Below are 18,601 nucleotides of genomic sequence, written 5' to 3'. Positions count from 1 at the left end.
ATGGGGATCGCACACTAAGGCAACATTTCTTTTATGAAATAATGTTTAAACCTTTCTTTCTTACTTTGTCTAGGCATACTGCATTTTAATAGTAGAGTTCTCTAATTCTCAAAATTGAATATGATACTCCAGGTTTTCATCTCACCAGGGACACACAAAAGAATGGGTCTATTGCTTCTGGGTGTTGGAACAAAACTCTGCTACTTTGTCAGCTATTAAACTTTACTTTGGTTAACATTCCCAAATACTTTTCATGTGTTGTGCTTCAAAATAAAATCTAATTTATTCCTCACCTTTTCAGTTACTTTTTATGAAATAAACCTTGTATTTTAGAATAGTATAGACTTATAGAAAAATTGCACTGATAGTAAAAAGAGTGCTTATGTTAGTATAGTACACTTGTCACAACTAATGAATTAATATTGGTTATTGACTAAAATCTGTACCTTATTCAAATTTCCTTCATTTTTACGTAATGTCTACTTACTGTTGAGGGTTCCCCTCCAAGATAATACGTCACATTTAATTACCACGTCTCCTTAGACTCCTCTTGGCCATGACAGTTTCTCAGCCCTTCCTTGTTTTTGCTGCTCTTGGGAGTGTTGAGGAGTTCTGATGAAGGGTTTTGTAAAAGGACCCCCATTAGCATTTATCTGACATTCTCATGATTAGACTGGGGTTATGTGTTTTGGGGACAAAGACCTTAGAGGTAACTGCCATCCGCATCGCACAAATCAAGAGTACATACTATCAACATGACAATGACTTACCACTATTGAAGTTGACCTTGGTTACCTGGCTGATAAGGTTTCTCCTCCGCAAAGTTACCTTTTGTTTCTTCCTTTCCATACTGTACTCTTTTGAAGGAAGGCACCATGCACAGCCTTTACTTAAGGATTTGAGAGTTATGTTCCACCATGAAGATGGAGTATCTATGCAAATTATTTGGAATTCTTCTATATAGGAGATTTCTCTTCCCTCAGAGTTATTAATTTGTTCAATCATTTATTTATATTAATATGGACTCACTGATATTTATTTTATATTTGGGTTATAATCCAGTACATTTTATATTTAGGTCATGATCTAATACTATTTATCATGTTGCTCATATTGTTCTAACTTTGTCATTGGGAGCTTTTAGTTAACTCTGGTGTCCCTTTTACATATCCCCATCATTGTGGGTTTTTAAAAAAACATTTAATTTTCTCATACTATAGCCCCATTGCTTTTTAATATCAAATGTACACATTTGCATTCATTCCTATTAACTTCTGCTTTCTTGGCATTAGTCCCTAACTTTAATATGCCGAAATAATTTTCTTTATTCTTCTTTCAATTTTTACCTAATTATCTTTCCACGTTTTGGTTCATCACGAAATTTGATATCTTCTCTGTGTTCACACAAATACTTAAGGCCAGAGCCCTGTGGCCTCCTCCTAAAGCCCTCCCTCCCCTCCCCCCCGTATATATACGTGTATATACGCGCATATATATCGAGTATATCCTTCCCTCCCACCCCCACCCTGACCCTGAAGCCTTAATAAGAACTCTTTTGGTGCCTTGTTCATTCAGATGAAAATGGGCTTTATAATATTATCTTCTAGCTCACATTTCATTCTCTTATCCACAAGAACAAATAAAAGAACAGGAAGTCTAATGGGAGAGTTTCATGCAAAGAATAATAATTACGAGGTGGTTCACCGCTCAGAAGTGAAAGGAGAATGGAGTTCAACAGGAGGAGAGGCTCTGGAATTTTATCTTTCCTAGGAAGGAAGCAGTTATCAGGTTTGGAGGACAAAAAGTGAGGAATGAAAGATGAATTAGAGTTACCTCTAATTCTCCACAGACACTGCATGACATCGAACCAGAAGAGAAATGGCACAAAAGACGATTCAAGGTCACATTCGTTTCCATGATGGTAAGGAGGAGGGAAGAGCCATGCTAGGAAGCAGCAGAGAACAAGGAAACCGACCGCAGCCGAGACAAGCGTGTCCTGCAAGCCTTTAACATCAAAGAAATCTCCAGTGACTTCAGTTTCAGCCTCCACTTGCTGCCTGCTTCCTGACGATTCTCAGTCACTGCATGAAGAGAAAACAGCACTTCTTGAAAGGAAACTGGTACTCCTGGCCTACAGAGTCCAGTGAAAACACTATCAAGAAACAAGAGATTGGAAGGACTTCTGACATTTTAGAATGGCTTCTCACAGTGAAGCCAGCAGATTGAGTTCATGACTTGAGGTTTCCCTACAATAACACATGGCCAGGCCTGATCACTTTTCAGGGGTATTCATTCACCATGCTTAGGGGGCCAGAGCTACCATCCACAAAACATGTGCAGACTCTTCACATTTTCCTCAATTTTCACTACTTTACAGTAAGAGTGAGTCTTGCCATTTACAAATTTGAAACTCAGCTTCAGAAATGTGAGTAGCCTGTGCGTGGTGTGATCCTTCTGGAAGCAAAGCCCGTGTCTGGATCCACTACATTGCATGGCTTTGCCACAACCCAGTCACCCTCTGGTGCCCTCAAAAATATTGAACAACTGTGAATACAGGATAGGAAACTTCATGTCTATACCTGGGTGTTTACCTCTCTGAACACAGGGGACTACAACAATGAGAATTTCAGCCCAGTAACCCAGCATTTGGCTTCAGATACAACAGGTTTTAACAAAGCGGCTTTCTACTCTTGCTGCTACGTGTGACTTTGACTCCATCAAAGCTGTTTATGCAGCTCAGAACTTCTGGAGTCGGAGCTGGATAAATAGGTTACTGAGAATCACAAATTTTTACCCAACTCCTCAAAAGAACATTTAGAGCAGGAATTTTGATCAAAAGAATTGACCTAAGAGGAATTGATACCAATTCACAGAAGCTGAGACTTAAAATTAACTTTTTTGCCAACAGCGGAGAACGTTTATTTAATCTTGCAGTAGGCCAGAAAACCTCAAGTTCATGCTCAGGGCAGCATTATTCTTCCTTTTTTGCCCCTGCCTCCTCCATAAGCTATACTTATCCTCCAAGGTCTAGGTGATATTTCAATCTTTCATCAATACAAGTTAATTTATAGTTATTGAAAAAAGTTAACAGCTAGCATATAACATCAGATTGTATCCCCTCTAAATTTTCTCAGGGGAGATTTGGTGTGTTCCTCTTCCTTGCACCTGCCAGAGACTATTTAGTGACCAGTAATACTTTGAGGTCCTGGCCGATTAACATTCTGGAAGAGACTTTGAGAAAGCTGCTGTTCCTGAAAATTTTCATTAGCACATTCTTCTTAGCAGATAGCATTCTTCAGTCTGCAGTCTGATTTTTCTCCAGTCTCAGCAGTCTCCTGGCATGGGGCCACTGTAAACTGGAACATCTTTTGTTTTCTCAACCTCAGTTAAAGTTGACAGGTTTAATTGTTACTGCTTCACTTAGGGCACGGCCATATTTATTACCATTTGATGCGAGCTGTGCATTGTGCCACTCAGGAAAATTCTTTTAATCTGTGCTAGACTGTTAGCTTAGTGTTCTTCAGTCCTAAGTGATGACATCACAACTCACCTTGAAAAGCAGGGATATGAAAGTTTGCAAATGAGACACCAAGGAACCTTGGAAATCCCATGGTACGAGCTAAATGGAGACTCTCTAAGTGTGACAATAGGTGACATCATTTTAGTTACATGTATGTCCCGGAGTTTGGATATCATTTATAAATATAGGAAGAGAAAAAAGATGTAGTCACTGAAGCCCGTAGACCAAGGAACGCTGATTTGTGAGGCTGACCACTTGGGAATTCCTTCCCTGGTCCCTAGGAAGATACAATCACTTCCCTCTCTGTGCTGAGTAATTGGTTTTGTAAAGGCAGCAATACAGGAAGTCCCCTTGTGACTCACCCACGTCCATCTTCTAGAGAAGAACCGCCTGGAGGCAGTGCCAGCAACACTGGTGATTAGCAACATCTTTTCTGGATCAGTGTGCATGGTGTAGCATTGGAGCCCGTCCCTGTCATCTTCACACTGCAATGCAGGAGCTCAGCTAGTGACATTTTTCTGTCATGTCCTGTCCAGTTAGATTCAGCAGTATGTTGTTCGAACACAGAAATTCAAACCAATTTCCAGAATCTGACAATTCTGATCTTGGTTTTTTCCTCTTTTATCTTCTATGTTTCATAATAGTCCTCCCTTTTGAACTTCGCTCCGTCATCCTCAGCCCGAGCAAGTATCTGCTGCTTCTTGAAGGTCTCTTTTGGAGCTTTCCTTTTGCTTATCATTGCCCAAAATTTCACTCTGTGATAACTACTGGGAAGAAATCTGGGATTTCTCCAGCCATTTGGAAAAGATTTGCGATTCTTGTCCTATGGTGAAGGGCATGCTGGGAGGGACCAGTGTAGGGGCTTATGAAATGAGGGGCCCAGGGCAGGGGCTCCACTTGCCCAGACTGTAGAAAGGACGGTTGTATCTCCAGAGGTCAGAGAACACACTGGCCACTGATGAATTCCTCATTAACTGTGATATATTTAACCAAGATTTATATAAAACTACTCTGGTGTCTCTTCCTGAATACGTTTGCATTCTGAATTGGGTAATTACCATGAACATACATATCTCTGTTGCTTTGGTGGGCTTACAAGAAGGAAGGAAGGTTTGAGTTCTGTTAATCTGTAGGTCGCCGCTTCTGCCGTTGCACTGGGTATGAAATCATATGTTTGGTAAAGGCCATGTGGAAGTCTGACCCCCAGTGGCTATTATCAACTGATGCATGTCTTCAGAAAGTAGATGTGGCAAGGGTACAAAGCAAACAATGGAAGAGCATCTTGAAGTTGTACAGCACTAGATGTCATTGCTTGGTTTTCTGGAACACTTTTCATTAGGAAAAGCAGACATTTCACAGTTAGAAGAAAGTGTCAATAAACACATTGAGTCAGTTTCCAGAAACATTATTAGAGTGTTCACACAAAGGAATCAGTTTATGTTTGGGAATCACTTCCATTTTTATAGCTATAGAGATCTATAAGTTGTCACTTTGGATTTGTTATCTCCACACAAAAAAGAAAAGTTGGGTCACATATTTCAGACAGTTTTTCAAAGAGTGGCCCCATTATCATGTTATACTCCATTTTTTTTAACTTCTTATTTTAAAGGGACTATAGATGGGGTTATGGACATTGGGGAGGGTATGTGCTTTGGTGAGTGCTGATTCATAGACCTGTACCCCTGGGGATAAAAATACATGTTTATAAAAAATAAAAAATTTTAAAAAAATAAAAAAATAAAGGGACTATAGATTCACAGAGAGTTGCAAAAATATTAAAGAGGTACCATGTACTTTTCACCTAATTTCTCCCAATGATAATATCTTACATTAATTGTAGTACAATTTCCAAACTAGGAAAAATGACATTGTTGCAATTCACTTACCTTATTCAGGTTTCACCTGTATTATGTGCATGTGCGTGTGCGTTCTGGGCAGTTTGATCACATGTGCAGACTCCTGTAACCACCACCACAGTCAAGACAGGGAACTGTTCCATCACTGGAAAGATCTCCCTTGCATTACTCTTTGATAATCACACCCACTCTCCCTCACTCCACCCCTCCCTGGCAATCACTGATCTGTTCTCAGTCCCTATAATTTTATCATTTTGAGAATATTGTATAAATGGAATCATGCAGTATACAACCTTTTGAGATTGGCTTTTTTTTTTCCACTCAGCACAATTCACAATTCCCAGCACAATGTGCGCTAAAAGTTCATTCCCTTGGGGCACCTGGGTGTCTCAGTTGGTTAAACATCTGCCTTTGGCACAGGTCAGGATCTCAGGGTCCTGGGATGGAGTCCCTTGTCCGCCTCCCTGCTCAGTGGGGAGTCTGCTTCTCCCTCCGCCCCTGCTGGCAGTGCCTCTCTGTCAAATAAATAAATAAAAATTTTTATTTTAAAATAAAAATAAAAATATTTTAAATAAATAAAATAAATAAAAATTCCCTCTTATTGCTGAGTAGTAATTCCATGTTATGAATATGCCAAAGTTTGTTTAGCCATTGTTACACGGAAGGACATCTAGGTTGTTTGCAGTTTTTCCCTATTACCTACAAAGTTGCTATGAACATTTATGAATAAGTCTTTGTGCGGATATAATTTTCATTTCTCTGAGGTAAATACCGAGGAGTATGATTGCTGAATCATATCGCTCATGTACGTTTAATTTTTCAAGAAACTCAAACTACTTTCCACAATAGCTGTACAATTTCACATTCCCACCAGGAATGTATGAGAGATCCACTTTCTCTACACTCTTGCCAGCATTTGGTACTGTCACTATTTTTCATTTTAGCTACTCTAATAGGTGTGAAGTTGTCCCTACTTCTAAATAATATAAAGTATCATTTGGTTCCTGCCATCAAAACGGCTGCGTCAAGAGAAAAACAGAGTTAACTCTATGAGTAATACACACAGTTGTGTGGTTTGTGTCCTTATTTCCAAGTGATTCAAGAACTTTGCTAAATCCTGTGAAAATCAAAGTCCAAGGATGATGTGAATGTTCAAAATACAGCAGATTTTAACTAGGCTGATTGGGTTTCTTATTAAAACCATTTTTTTTCTCTGCAAAAGTCAGAAAACTTACCAAATACTAGATTAATTGTGTTGAGTTGGGCGTGATTATACTGAAAAAATGTTGCTGGTAGCCATGTAGAAACTAAACATACTACTCTCTTACTTTCATGTTTGATTCTTGGGTATATTAGCATTCAGTCAGTCCAGTCTACCTTTCCTCAGTATGTTTGGCCACACGAAAAAGGCGGGGGTGGGAGGTCCTGACCACTTCTCCCTGGAGACCTAGTCACGCAGATTTCACTCCCTGCCTTCCTGTTAGTCCATGTCACCTCATCATTATTTCACTTCCTGGGTCAGAGGTGCGTGAAGTGCTTTATTCAGGATCCCAACCTGTCTTCCTCCCAAATGGAGCTCAATGAATCAGCTCCCTGGGTTGTTTCACATTAGAAGTGAGGAGCATTATTCTTCTCGAATCTGTTTTGCTGTCACATCAGACCCCTGAGAACAAGATAGCCTTTACATTCTGTGCTCAAAAATTCCCTTCAAATATATGGGGTTCAACTGAAACCCCTTGAGCCATATTTTAGTTTTTATGTATTACAGTTATGAAGGAAGAGTGATCTGGGTAACGAATGCAACACAAGGCAGCTAGCTGTAATAGAGAGGCCCCATAAATTTACTCAGACTCAGACTCAGCCTGTTGGGAAAGAAAAAGGAACACAGACCTCAGTCATTTAAAACTATCCCCTTTATAAAAGTGTTCATCAAAGAGAACTCTGAATCATAAATGCCTAGATATATAGTCTGACATTTGCAAGAAGGAAGAAAAAAGTCATAGAGGGAAATCTAGACAGAAAAAATAAAACTCCACCATACTCTTCCTTATTTGTCATATGCTCAGTTTTAGCTTACTCAAAAGCCCTATCATTTGAGGACAAACTTACAGAAAAACTGTTTTTTTTTTTTTTTCCAGGAGCTATATTGGTGAAGTGTCCTGATGGAGCCCAATCCTGGGTTCTGTGTCCTTCGGCCCTGTCAGCCTGATGGGAATGGGAAACAGGATCTTTCGAAATACTCCTTGAATCTTAGAAGCTAGCAGTTCATTGATGTCTCTTGGCAAATATTAATGACTAACCATGGAAATATTTTGCTCCTGGTCAGTTTGAACAGTTGTCTTCCTTTTTCAGCATTAGGGCAGGAAACTCTCTCCAGAACTATCACGAGTCTCACATCTCAGGTCCACAGTTGTGTGTGGCATGTGTTTTTTGCCCAACTTTTATCAAAGAACAAAGTTCAAAGGACATCAGAATCTACAATTCAAACAGTCTCAGAGGGAGACAAAACAGGGCCAGTTTTAATGAGCGAGAACAATGGGGAAAATTCCAATGAACACCGCTCAGCCTTTTTCCTAGGACTCCTTGTGAAATACCGTGAGCATTCTTAGAACTCGTTTTTCTTTCTCTCCTCTCGGGCCGTTATCAAAACTTTGTTATTTGTGTGGCTGCGGGATCTAAAGGCCTCTGCTGCCTTCCCCATCTTACTGTTACTTCTCCTGTTAAGAATAGTTCACATTTCTTTTGGAACAATGCTCATATTCTTTGTATTATCACATTGGGAATAAATATTCCTTCTTAAAAAAATAAAAGAATAGTTCACATTTCTGTCCTGGACTCTTACAGAAATATAAGCGGGTTTTGTTTCAAGGTCTGTTTGTGCCTTGTGTATCATTCATCTCATTCTGGGGCCTCGATTGTTTAAAAACTCACACTATATGCAGATTACTTAAGGTCATTCTACTAACTTAATAATAATATACCTGGAGTCTCTAAATTTTACTAATCACATCCCTTCTTTAGAGAAAAGCATTATTCATGTCGCTCCTTCCAGAGGAGGGATTATCTCAAAATCATACTACTCCCTAATACACATTGAACTTGAATATTCCATCACCTCTTTAGTTGCTAAATATTCTTAGTTACTAATAAACTGAGGCTGATACATGAAGAATAAGCAACTTTATATAAATAGATACAGGTATACTTTTAAGCAGACTTCTTCCCCACTGTCTACACTTTCTGCTCCTCTAGAACTGAAGCATTGACCTCATTGCTGCTTCTCTAGAAACTCTATTTTCGGGGCACCTGGGTGGCTTAGTTAGTCAAGCACCTGCTCAGGTCATAATCTCTGGATCCTGGGATGGAACTCTGCGTCGGGCTCCCTGCTTAATGGGGAGCCTGCTTCTCCCTCAGCCTCTGCGACTCCCCCTGCTTGTGTTCTCTCTCTTGCTCACTATCTCTCAAATAAATAAATGAATAAATAATCTTAAATAAATAAACTCTATTTTTTATAGTTTTTCACTGAAATCATTTAAAAAGTATTCTGGGGGGCACCAGGGCAGCTCAGTTGGTTAAACATCTAACTCTTGGTTTCAGCTCAGGTCATGATCTCAGGATCGTGAGATCAAGCCCCACATTGGGTTTCATGCTGGGCATGGAGCCTGCTTGAGATTCTCTCTCTCCCTCTCCCTCAGCCCATCCCCGCACCCCTCTCTCTCATTCTTTCTCCAAAATAAATAAATAAATAAAAAGTATCTTCAAGGGCATGTTCCCAAGGAGTGGCTTTAGATCATCCAAAAGTTGAAAGAGGATGCTCTTTTCTTCATTGTCTCCAGGTCAATCACCCTCTTACTTTTTCCATATGTGTTCACCACTCCTTAGCTACCCTATTTTCTCATAATCTTTTTATTACCTCATGTCTCCATTTTCTTGTCTCAGCCGAGACTCTAGAACACCCTTTCAATACCCTTCCCTTGTCCTTCCTCTGAATCTTCCCGGCAGAACTGCAGCTCTGATCAATTCGACCACCTGCCCCCTGCTTCATACCTGGACTGCTGAACCCTGCTGTTGCTAATGCACAGAACCGAAGGGACCAGGGCAGTACCTTCTGAACTGCAGCTGGTCATTAGAATCAGCTAGGGGGCTTTCAAAAATGGTTCTGTCCAGAACAATCAGTATCTCTTGGGTGAGAAACTGGGAATAAGTATTGTTTAAACTTCCCCAGGAGATTCTGTTAGGAAGGCAGGGTTAGTGATCTAAAATAACACATCTGCAGTCACCAGTCTGGGCTGGGTCCTCATCTTCAGTTTCCTTCTCTTCTGCCCTAGTATCTTTCAGCTCTTGATATTGACTTCCTCCTTCACTTCCTTAAAATAACTCATATTAGAAATAGGTGCCACATGTTCTTTATCCATTCATCTGTTGAAGGACATCTGGGCTCTTTCCATATTTTGGCTATTGTGGACATTGCTGTTATAAATATTGGTGGGCAGGGACCAAATGGATAAAGAAGATGTGGTACATACATACAATGGAATATTACTCAGCCACAAAAAAAATGAAATCTTACTGTTTGCAATGATGTGGATGGAACACTAAGCAAAATAAGTCAGTCAGAGAAAGGCAATTATGGCATGATATCGTTCATATGTGGAAGTTAAGAAACAAGACAGAGGATCATAGGGGAAGGGAGGGAAGAATAAAATCAGACAAAATCAGAGAGGGAGACAAACCATAAAAGACTCTTAACTCTAGAAAACAAACGGAGGATTGCTGGAGGGAAGGTGGCTGGGGGTGGGGTGGCTGGGTGATGGACATTGAGGAGGGCACTTGATGTAATAATGAGCGCTGGGTCCCATATGCAACTGATAAATCACTGAACTCTACCTCTGAAACTAATAATACATTATATGTTAATTAAATTTAAAAAGGAAGAAAGAGGTGCCACTGGGAAGAAATTCCAACTATTTCCTGCTCCCAAGCCAGACCCTGTTTTCACCCTTAATCCTTACCTTTTAAATTAAAGCAACAGGGAACTCTTGTTCAATCTTAAAATGAACCTTCCTGCCCATGTCCTGGCTCCCATCCCCACCCATGGTCCACAGATCTCGCTCCATCGGTTTCCCCATCTTCTCCTAAATCGTCCATCTCTCCTTATCTTCCACTGGTTTCCCATCGACACCCACACACACTCGGGTTGTTACCGCCTTTAGAAGACTGCTCCATCCATGCACTGTCCCCCTCTTGTCCTCTTTGCCTTTACAGTTAGGTTACTGGATAACAATCTCTATTTTATCACATCATATGCTTCTCAAACTATTCCAGGCATGGTTTCCACCCTTAAATATGATCGCATATTTTGACTGAGTCAATAATGAGCTCTTTATTGCTAAATCCAAAAGATATGTTCTGTTCTCATCTTTCTTGAACTCTCTGTAGTGTTTGTTTCTGCTCATTATTCAGCATTGCGATCCCCTCTTTTCCCTTGGCTTTTTGATACCTTTCCTTAATGGACTCTTCTGTTCTGGTCCTTGAGTCCCTCCTATTCTTTCTCAACCCATTTTCTTTTTATAGGTTAATTAAACCCCATGGCTCCAATTACCACTTCCATGCTAATGACTCAATACATCATTTATGCAACCCACAGCATCTCTCCTGAACTCCTGAAAAGCTCTATTTGGAAGCTTCACAAGGATTTCAAATTCTTAGCTAGAGTGGACTTTATCCTGTTTACCAAAGTCTACTCTTTCTCTGTTACCAATTTTAGTGACCGTACCTGCCATTATGCTGCTGAAAAAGCAACAAACAGAGTCTTCTAATTGTACCTTGTTGATGTCCCTAGAATCAGATCTTGGAGCTTTATGTCCCACTTTCATTGTTCAGGCTCTTCTCATTTCTTGCCTAGATTACAGGTAGAGCATCATGGGGGACTTCCTACTTCTAGTCTGTTCCTTCCCTACCTAACTGTGTTTCCATACTTCACATTTCCTTTCTCTCACCCCCTGGACTTAAAGATGCTCATTTGGGTTTTACTGGGTAGAAATACAAAGCTGTAAAAAAACTAACGGATACACAGAAAGTTTGAAGTGATGATCCATAGGTCTTACCTTGATTGCAAAACAAATGGAAACAAATAGTCATAGACAGATGGGGAGAACAGGGAATGGTCAGTGTAATGAAGATCTTAAAGAACCAGTGAAGGAGTGAATGACACAGTCAGAACAGGAATTAAATGAAATGCTTTCTTTTCACTTTTTAGATAGACTTAATTCCTTTCATTAAATCATCCCTGGATAGAGTTTTTAAAACATTCCAACACAAACCTGCAAAGGAAGTAGATAATGAAGCCTGTGGAGAATGGTCTTGGTAGTAACTGGATCAGTGCTTATGGTATGAAAACCAAGACCAATGAGAGGAAACTGGATCCTTTCTTACTACTCTGTGTCAAGCACAGATTAAATAGAAGAAATCCCACATTGTTTTCCAAAATATAGTTTTATATTCCTCATGTGAATATATTTATGGAGAGAAAATCCTGAACTTCTGGAGAGCATTTGCCTTTCAAAAAGTCTTAGCTGAAAGAAAGAAAGAAAGAGAAAAAGAAGGAAGAGAAAAAGAAAGGAAAAAAGGGTGATTGGAGTCTTCAATCTTTATAATTATGAGTGAAGTGATAAAAACCCGTGATAATTGCTTTAAAAAAAAAGTTGAAAATCCAAGCCTATGTGTGAAATCCTTCACAATCCGGGGATGGCCTACCTTTCTAGCTTCATCCCTCACCCAGCTCCTTTCCCACTAAAGTCCAGTAAGACTAGATTACATTTAATTCCCAAGCAGCATATTGTTTTCTCATTCATCTCAGCTCCTTTGCTTTTGCTGCTCTCCTAACCTTGTGCTCAGCATGCTGTGCCAGGAAAGGGTTAAGAACATAGTAAATGCTGATTAAAAGCTTTGGAAAGAAAAGCCAAGTATTTGAGTAAAAAAAAAAAAAAATGAATGTAGAAGGGTGCCATTTATAACAAGCGTGGTGGATTTTTGGTTTATCAGAGAACAGATTTAGCTTTAATTAAAATCAAGTAGTGAGACAGCCAGGAGTTATTTCCATGGCCTTGGATTGGCAGGGGTTAATAAGTTACTGGGCAAGTCAGGAGCTGTGACTCTATGAAGGCTAGGAAGGGTAGTTAGAGCAAGCAAGCAAGGTCACATGGTCCTGGGGGGTAGTCTTCAGCTTTACATCACCTTTACATCACCCCCTCCCTGGTAACCTTCCTTGATTCTCAGCTGTGCTGAGAAGCCCAGGTTCCATCATGGAACAACATCTACCAGTCACACCATCTAAATGGAGCTTTTACTTCTTCTATTCTGACCTTGGTCTAAAATCGCCCATCTTCTCTGGGAGCAGCAGATGTACAAGGAATATCCTCTATTGTAAAATCCACTACAAATGTATAGTCCTAGGTAAAGGGAGATGTAGAATTGCTGGGTCATTGGTTTTAGAGATAAGCCCTAACAGTTTTTAAAGATTGTATCAATGTACATTGTCACCTGCAGCTTATGAGCTCACGTCTTTATCAACACCTGTTAATTTCTGCCTGAAAAATGACTGGGGTATTCCCATTCATGTTCATCTGCTAGTAATGAATTACCTCATTTTTGTTTGACTAAAAACATTTTTATTTCATCTTTTTATTCTTTAAAAAGTTTTATCCAGGCAAGTTATGTACAGATTTTAAACTGCACAGGTTTGTAATGACTTATGATCACCAATACAGCTCTCCATACATTTAAGATATTTATTTTTCTCATCATGTTTTGCAACTTTCAGCAAGCAAATCTTGCAATATTTTGCTAGATTTGTGGCTAAGTATGCCTTGTTTTAATGCTCTTGTAAATAGTTTTTTGAATTTCCTTTTTTTATTTGATAGGGTTCACTGTATTTTTCAAGTTACTAAACTCATTTATTACTTTTCACATCTCTTATGTAGATTCCTTAGTCTTCCCACATAGATGATCATGTTGTCTATGAATCAAGAGAATTTTACTTTATCTTTTGCAGCCAGGATTTTTATTTTTTCCTTGCCTAATTGCACTGGTTAAAACTTGCAGTACAGTGTTGAACAGAAGAGGTTAAGAGTGCACATCCATGCCTTGCACCCAAATTTTCAGATAAAGCATTGGTTTTTCACCATCATTTATGATGTGATGTTACCCATAGCACTATTTTTGGATGTATTTATCTGTTTGAGTATATTCTTTTCTATTCCTAGCTTGCTGAGAATTTTTTTCCTTTTTTTAAAAAATTAACATATAATGTATTATTTGTTTCAGGGGTACAGGTCTGTGAATCATCAGTCTTACACAATTCACAGCACTCACCATAGCACATACCCCCCCCCCATTGTCCATAATCCAACCACCCTATCCCTCCCCCTCTGCACCCCTCCACCTTCCAGCAACTCTCAGTTTGTTTCCTGAGCAGATTCTCTTCCCTTCCCCTATGATCCTCTGTCTAGTTTCTCAAATTCTTCATAACAGAGAGATCATATGATAATTGGCTTTCTCTGATTGACTTATTTCAGTGCAAATGGCAAGATTTCATTTTGGTGAGAATTTTTATCTACAATAGGTGCTAAGTGAAGTTCTTTAGGCTTATGAAAAGTTATATCAGTTAAAAATTTGGATCCATAAGAAGAAAGGATTCAGGAATTAGTAAATATTCAAGTAACTATATGACTATATGTTTTTTTTAACTCATAATGATTTGAAGCAATTGATTTTCAAAGAAAAAATATTATTATGATATGCATAAATATGTGGTAGGAAAGATATGACAACAAGAGCACAAAGGATTAGGGGATGAAATAGGAAGAATACTATTACAAATCTCCCATATTATAATATGAGCTGATACCATATCAATTTAGATAATATCACTTTATGGCAGACTGCAATTAATTAATATACTAATTTATTCTGCTTAATTAATATTAACTAATACATAGTCTTAACTAGTAAATAATTTTTTCTTCAATTCATTTCTTTATGCCTTATACTTCTTTTTTTGTCTTTCCAATACAGAAAGCTGGCTGCTGCCCAGGACTTAGTACTGTCTGCCTAGAACATCATTTCTTCCAATCTGGGAGGGTCTAGCTTCTTCCCATCAGTTAGTTCCCAGCTAAAAGCACTTCTCAGTGATGACTTTTTCCTGTACTCAATCTCCACAGCTCTGTTTATGTTTATTTTATATCTAAGATTTTTTTTTAAACTTTATTGTCTCCTTTGCACCATATTTGATTATTACCTCCCCACTACTATTCACTTCCCTTTGCACCCTTAACCCTTACGTAGCACAATGCTTATACTTTATAATTCCTGAAAGTCTTCATTTCAAGAAATTAGGCATATACACTAGGGCAGAACTAAATTGCAGGCATAGTGTCTAAAGACATCACCAGCATCTAAAATCAAACTTTTCTGCTGTCAGAGTGTATTTTCTGATAGAGAAGTTGCTGTGATTCTTAATCCTGTGTCCTGGTAGCCATTATACTCACGTAGGAAGTCAAGATTTGTTGGTTTTTAATCTCTTCTCCATTCTTTTGATGGAATGTTAGCAGTTAGCCAAACGATCAAAATCTATGCATAAAGAAATACAAATAGAAAAAAAAAGAGCCAAATGAATATATGAAGCTTTAAGTAACTTAGAATTGGTAGTAACCCAAAAATAGAACCTGAGAAAAGACAGTAATTTCTCCTAGCATTCAGTGAAAGAATTTTCTCCTTTGTGAATATAATCTGTACTTCCCTACAATGATGATCTTTCCCAGATTTCCTGTGGTGACCCCAATAGCAGTCCTCGCTCCTACTCTCAAGTCGTGTGTACTAATTTGTTTTTTCAAGTAACGTGGCTACCATACCTCTTGGCATTTTTTTCATACTATTTCTTATATCTAAATTGCTTCCTGCGACTGTCCACCAAATAAATTGTCCCTCCTTTTCACTTTCTTTTAGACTCTGACTACATCATTTCAAGAAAACTTTCACCAAATTTATGGAGCACTTAATCTGTGCCAGGCTTCAAATCTAGCTGTGTACATGCATCATTCCACTGAAAAGCTTCATGGGAATCTATGAGATTGGTTGGTTATTCTTTTTAATAAATTAAAAAAAAAAACTTGGGTGAAAGAGTTTTAAGTACTGTTCTTAAGGCTACACATCCGATGAATGAAGAACTGGAATTCAAAGGCAGATCTGTGTGAATTCAGAATCTGATGTTGTAACCACTAAGTGGTGCTGTCTCGTATGTATGTATGTATGTATGTATGCAGCCTTATGCATTCCCTACTCCAGGTCCCATTTGAACTATATCCTATGTGTCTTTTTTTCTAAATATTTCCATTGCATTAAGATTTTTCATTTTCAAGGTTTATTGTAGTTTCTCCTCCCTCGTTTTATGTCTATATTGCTTAGGCCTTTATTTAAAAAAAAAAAAAAAAAAAAGCCGGGACAGGGGATGGGGAAACCTGGGTGGCTCAGTCGGTTAAGGATCTGCCTTCAGCTTGGGTCCTGGGATCGAGTCCCACATCAGGCTCTCTACTCAGCGGGAAGTCTGGCTTCTCCCTCTCACTCTCCCCTTGTGCTCTCTCTCTCTCTCTCAAATAAATGAAAATCTCTAAAACAGAGAGAGACACTGTGTCTACACTTTTCTACACTTTTGCCCTGCTCTAATTTAAAATAAGTCTCAGAACTCCAGGAGGTTCAGTTGGAAAGTGGAGTTTCCACACCACTGTGGATATTCTTTGCAAGCCCCAGAGTTCTCCAGAATGTTGGATTTTCTTAGATTTTATTCCAGATAAGACTTCCAGGCTAACTCAGTAAGAAACAGAGCCTTCAGACGAGGCTGTTTGGAATGTGGTGGCAGGCGTGGGTATATCCATAGATTTCTCTAGAATCTTAGGGAGCTTAATTCCTCTCCCATTTATCTCATACTTGTTAGCAAAAGACAACTAGTTGATTCTTACTTAAGGATATGCATGGCCTGGGGACAATCTGTTCAAAACTTTCTAGATGTCATGCCAACTTGTATGTAATCCAGCACAAGCAGTGTGTCTACCAAAGGTGAATCATTAAACCAGGAATAGCCAGCAGAAGATCTGAATTCTTTTCTTGGCTACTCTTAAAAATAGCTCACTGTATTACAGGCAATTCTCTTCAGCACCCTTGATCCAGAACCTTATTTTGAAAAAGTAGATAAATTTTGGCAATTAAATAATTTCACATTATAATGCAGTCTAACCTCTGGTAGAGATAAACATTCTGGTGTGTCAGTAATGGTGACTTTAAACTATGTTTTCTTTAAAGGATATTTTCATATGGTTGACCCAGTAATCCACTAATTGTGACATTTGTCAGTCATGGAGAAGCTGCTGTGTATGTGGACTTAGACCACCCACTGCTCGAATCACAGGGCTGCCTTTATTTGTTTTGTTGCAGACAAATTTCTGTAGCCAGCCTGGACATTGGCCAAGGAGGCACTGTCTAGTGACTGTTATACGTAAAATTCTTGTCTTTTTGATGAGAAGGGGAGTTTTCTTTATCTTGTTCTTCCCGTTGTAGTACTGACAGGGGTCAGAGGGGATGGACAGTTTGTGGGCTGAAATCTACAGAAGGCTGTCCTCCAACACAAGCGCCTTCCCTCTCTTTGCCAAGCAGACCTCCATGGGGACGTTGCTAGGCCATCCAAGGTTCAACTCTACTGACAAGGGACTGGAAACTGGACAAGAAATAGAAATGCACTGTGACTTCCTCGGTCCTCTTCTGCTCCTTGAGCCAAATAGCAAATCAAGCTTTGGTTTCAGGAAAGAAAATGAGATTGAAGTGAAGTGGAGGCATTAGTGTGTCTTCATGCCCATCCCCCACCCCTGCTCACTTTTCACCTCCTAACGTAGCTGCATGGAACATCTGTGTCCAGGTAACCTGACAGATCTTGAAAATAGCACCTTTGGATTCCATCTTTTGGGGCCCCTCTGAAATGTTCTCACAGAGTCATGCCATTGTTTTCAACAAAATATTTCTCCTTCCTAATTCAGTTCTCCCTTCTGTTTGCTATTGGAACCAGGGACAGTGATAATTTTGTTGGAAACTGAATCAGTTGCAAAGCACTGGGAACAAGTATAGTTTAAAACCTCAGGTTGGGTTTCTTGGGATTCTAGGCCAAGTCTCTTTCCCAGTTGCTCACAGGAAGTTTTGACTGATGTCATTGGAAATTGTATGTGTACATGTGTGTGTAATTTAGGTCACAGCGAGGCTGTGAGCTTCCAGGATAAAACTCTTGTGTCAGATTATATCTACTGACTGCATCACTCTTCATGCCCAGCTAATATTTGTGATGCTGATGAGCCAGGAAACCATTCGTCTCTTCCTCAGTTTGAGATCACCACTGAAAAGCTGCCTCCTTATGGAAGAAATCAGAGAGATTTTTGTTCAACTCAATGTTTTACAGGCTTAGACTTTTCCAAAATACTCCATCACACTTTCAGGATGAATATTTAGATCATCGTGATTGGCAATGGATATAACTCAGAGAAATGATCTATTCATGACTTCTAATTTTTCATTTCAAATTTTAAGGGAAATTGGACAGTATTGCCCTCATCTATAAAAGGGGAAAATAACCTTTGGCATATAAGAAACATAGCTCTTAATGTGTTAAAATAGAAGGAATAGTAGGCAAAACCCAAATCATGTGAAGAGCCCAATTGAACAAAGGTGCTTTGAGTAGACTGGTAGAAGGACATCTTTTGGTAATGTATGTATGTAGTTTGGCAAATATCCATAGGCCCCTTTGCAACCAAAGAGTGAGCCATCCTTTATTTCATTTCCTTTCAGATAACCAGGCTCACAATACATTTTCTTTATTACAACCAAACTGTAGTATTTAATGACATGAGCGTTTATGAAGCTCCACGTTTCCCCAACTTTTCCTAAATCTTTTTACAACCTGTCCTTTTCCTTGTCTTCTTTCAACACAAAGATGGTAAATTGTCCAAATACTATCTTCAAGGATGTGATGAGAGACTCACTTTTCAAACAGTGCAAATTAATACGTACTATCTCTGTCCTATGCTCTAGTTCTCTTTTCTTCCCCCTCCTCTTATTTGCCTGTCTTCCTTGGACAAAATTAATCTATTTTCTTTTCTTTGAAGTTCTCTTCTGAATTCCCATACAGTGT

At 39.1% G+C, this 18,601-nt stretch overlaps 1 long non-coding RNA gene across 1 annotated transcript in view; it reads right to left on the bottom strand.

Annotated features, from left to right (window-relative positions):
• Positions 1 to 5,612: 5,612 nt before the first annotated feature.
• The window catches only part of LOC309855135, a 62,751-nt gene continuing 49,762 nt past the window's right edge, over positions 5,613 to 18,601 (bottom strand). The window contains exons 4-5 of the long non-coding RNA XR_014306635.1: positions 14,925 to 15,006; positions 5,613 to 5,891 (exon numbers count right to left, since the gene is read on the bottom strand). This is a non-coding gene — a long non-coding RNA (uncharacterized lncRNA). The remainder of the gene's footprint in view (positions 5,892 to 14,924; positions 15,007 to 18,601) is intronic.

This window comes from Mustela nivalis (assembly GCF_964662115.1).
Source record: "Mustela nivalis genome assembly, chromosome: 20".
Taxonomy (NCBI): domain Eukaryota; kingdom Metazoa; phylum Chordata; class Mammalia; order Carnivora; family Mustelidae; genus Mustela; species Mustela nivalis.
The sequence above is the reverse complement of the archived record's forward strand: the minus strand, read 5'-3'. Positions and strand labels throughout refer to the sequence as shown.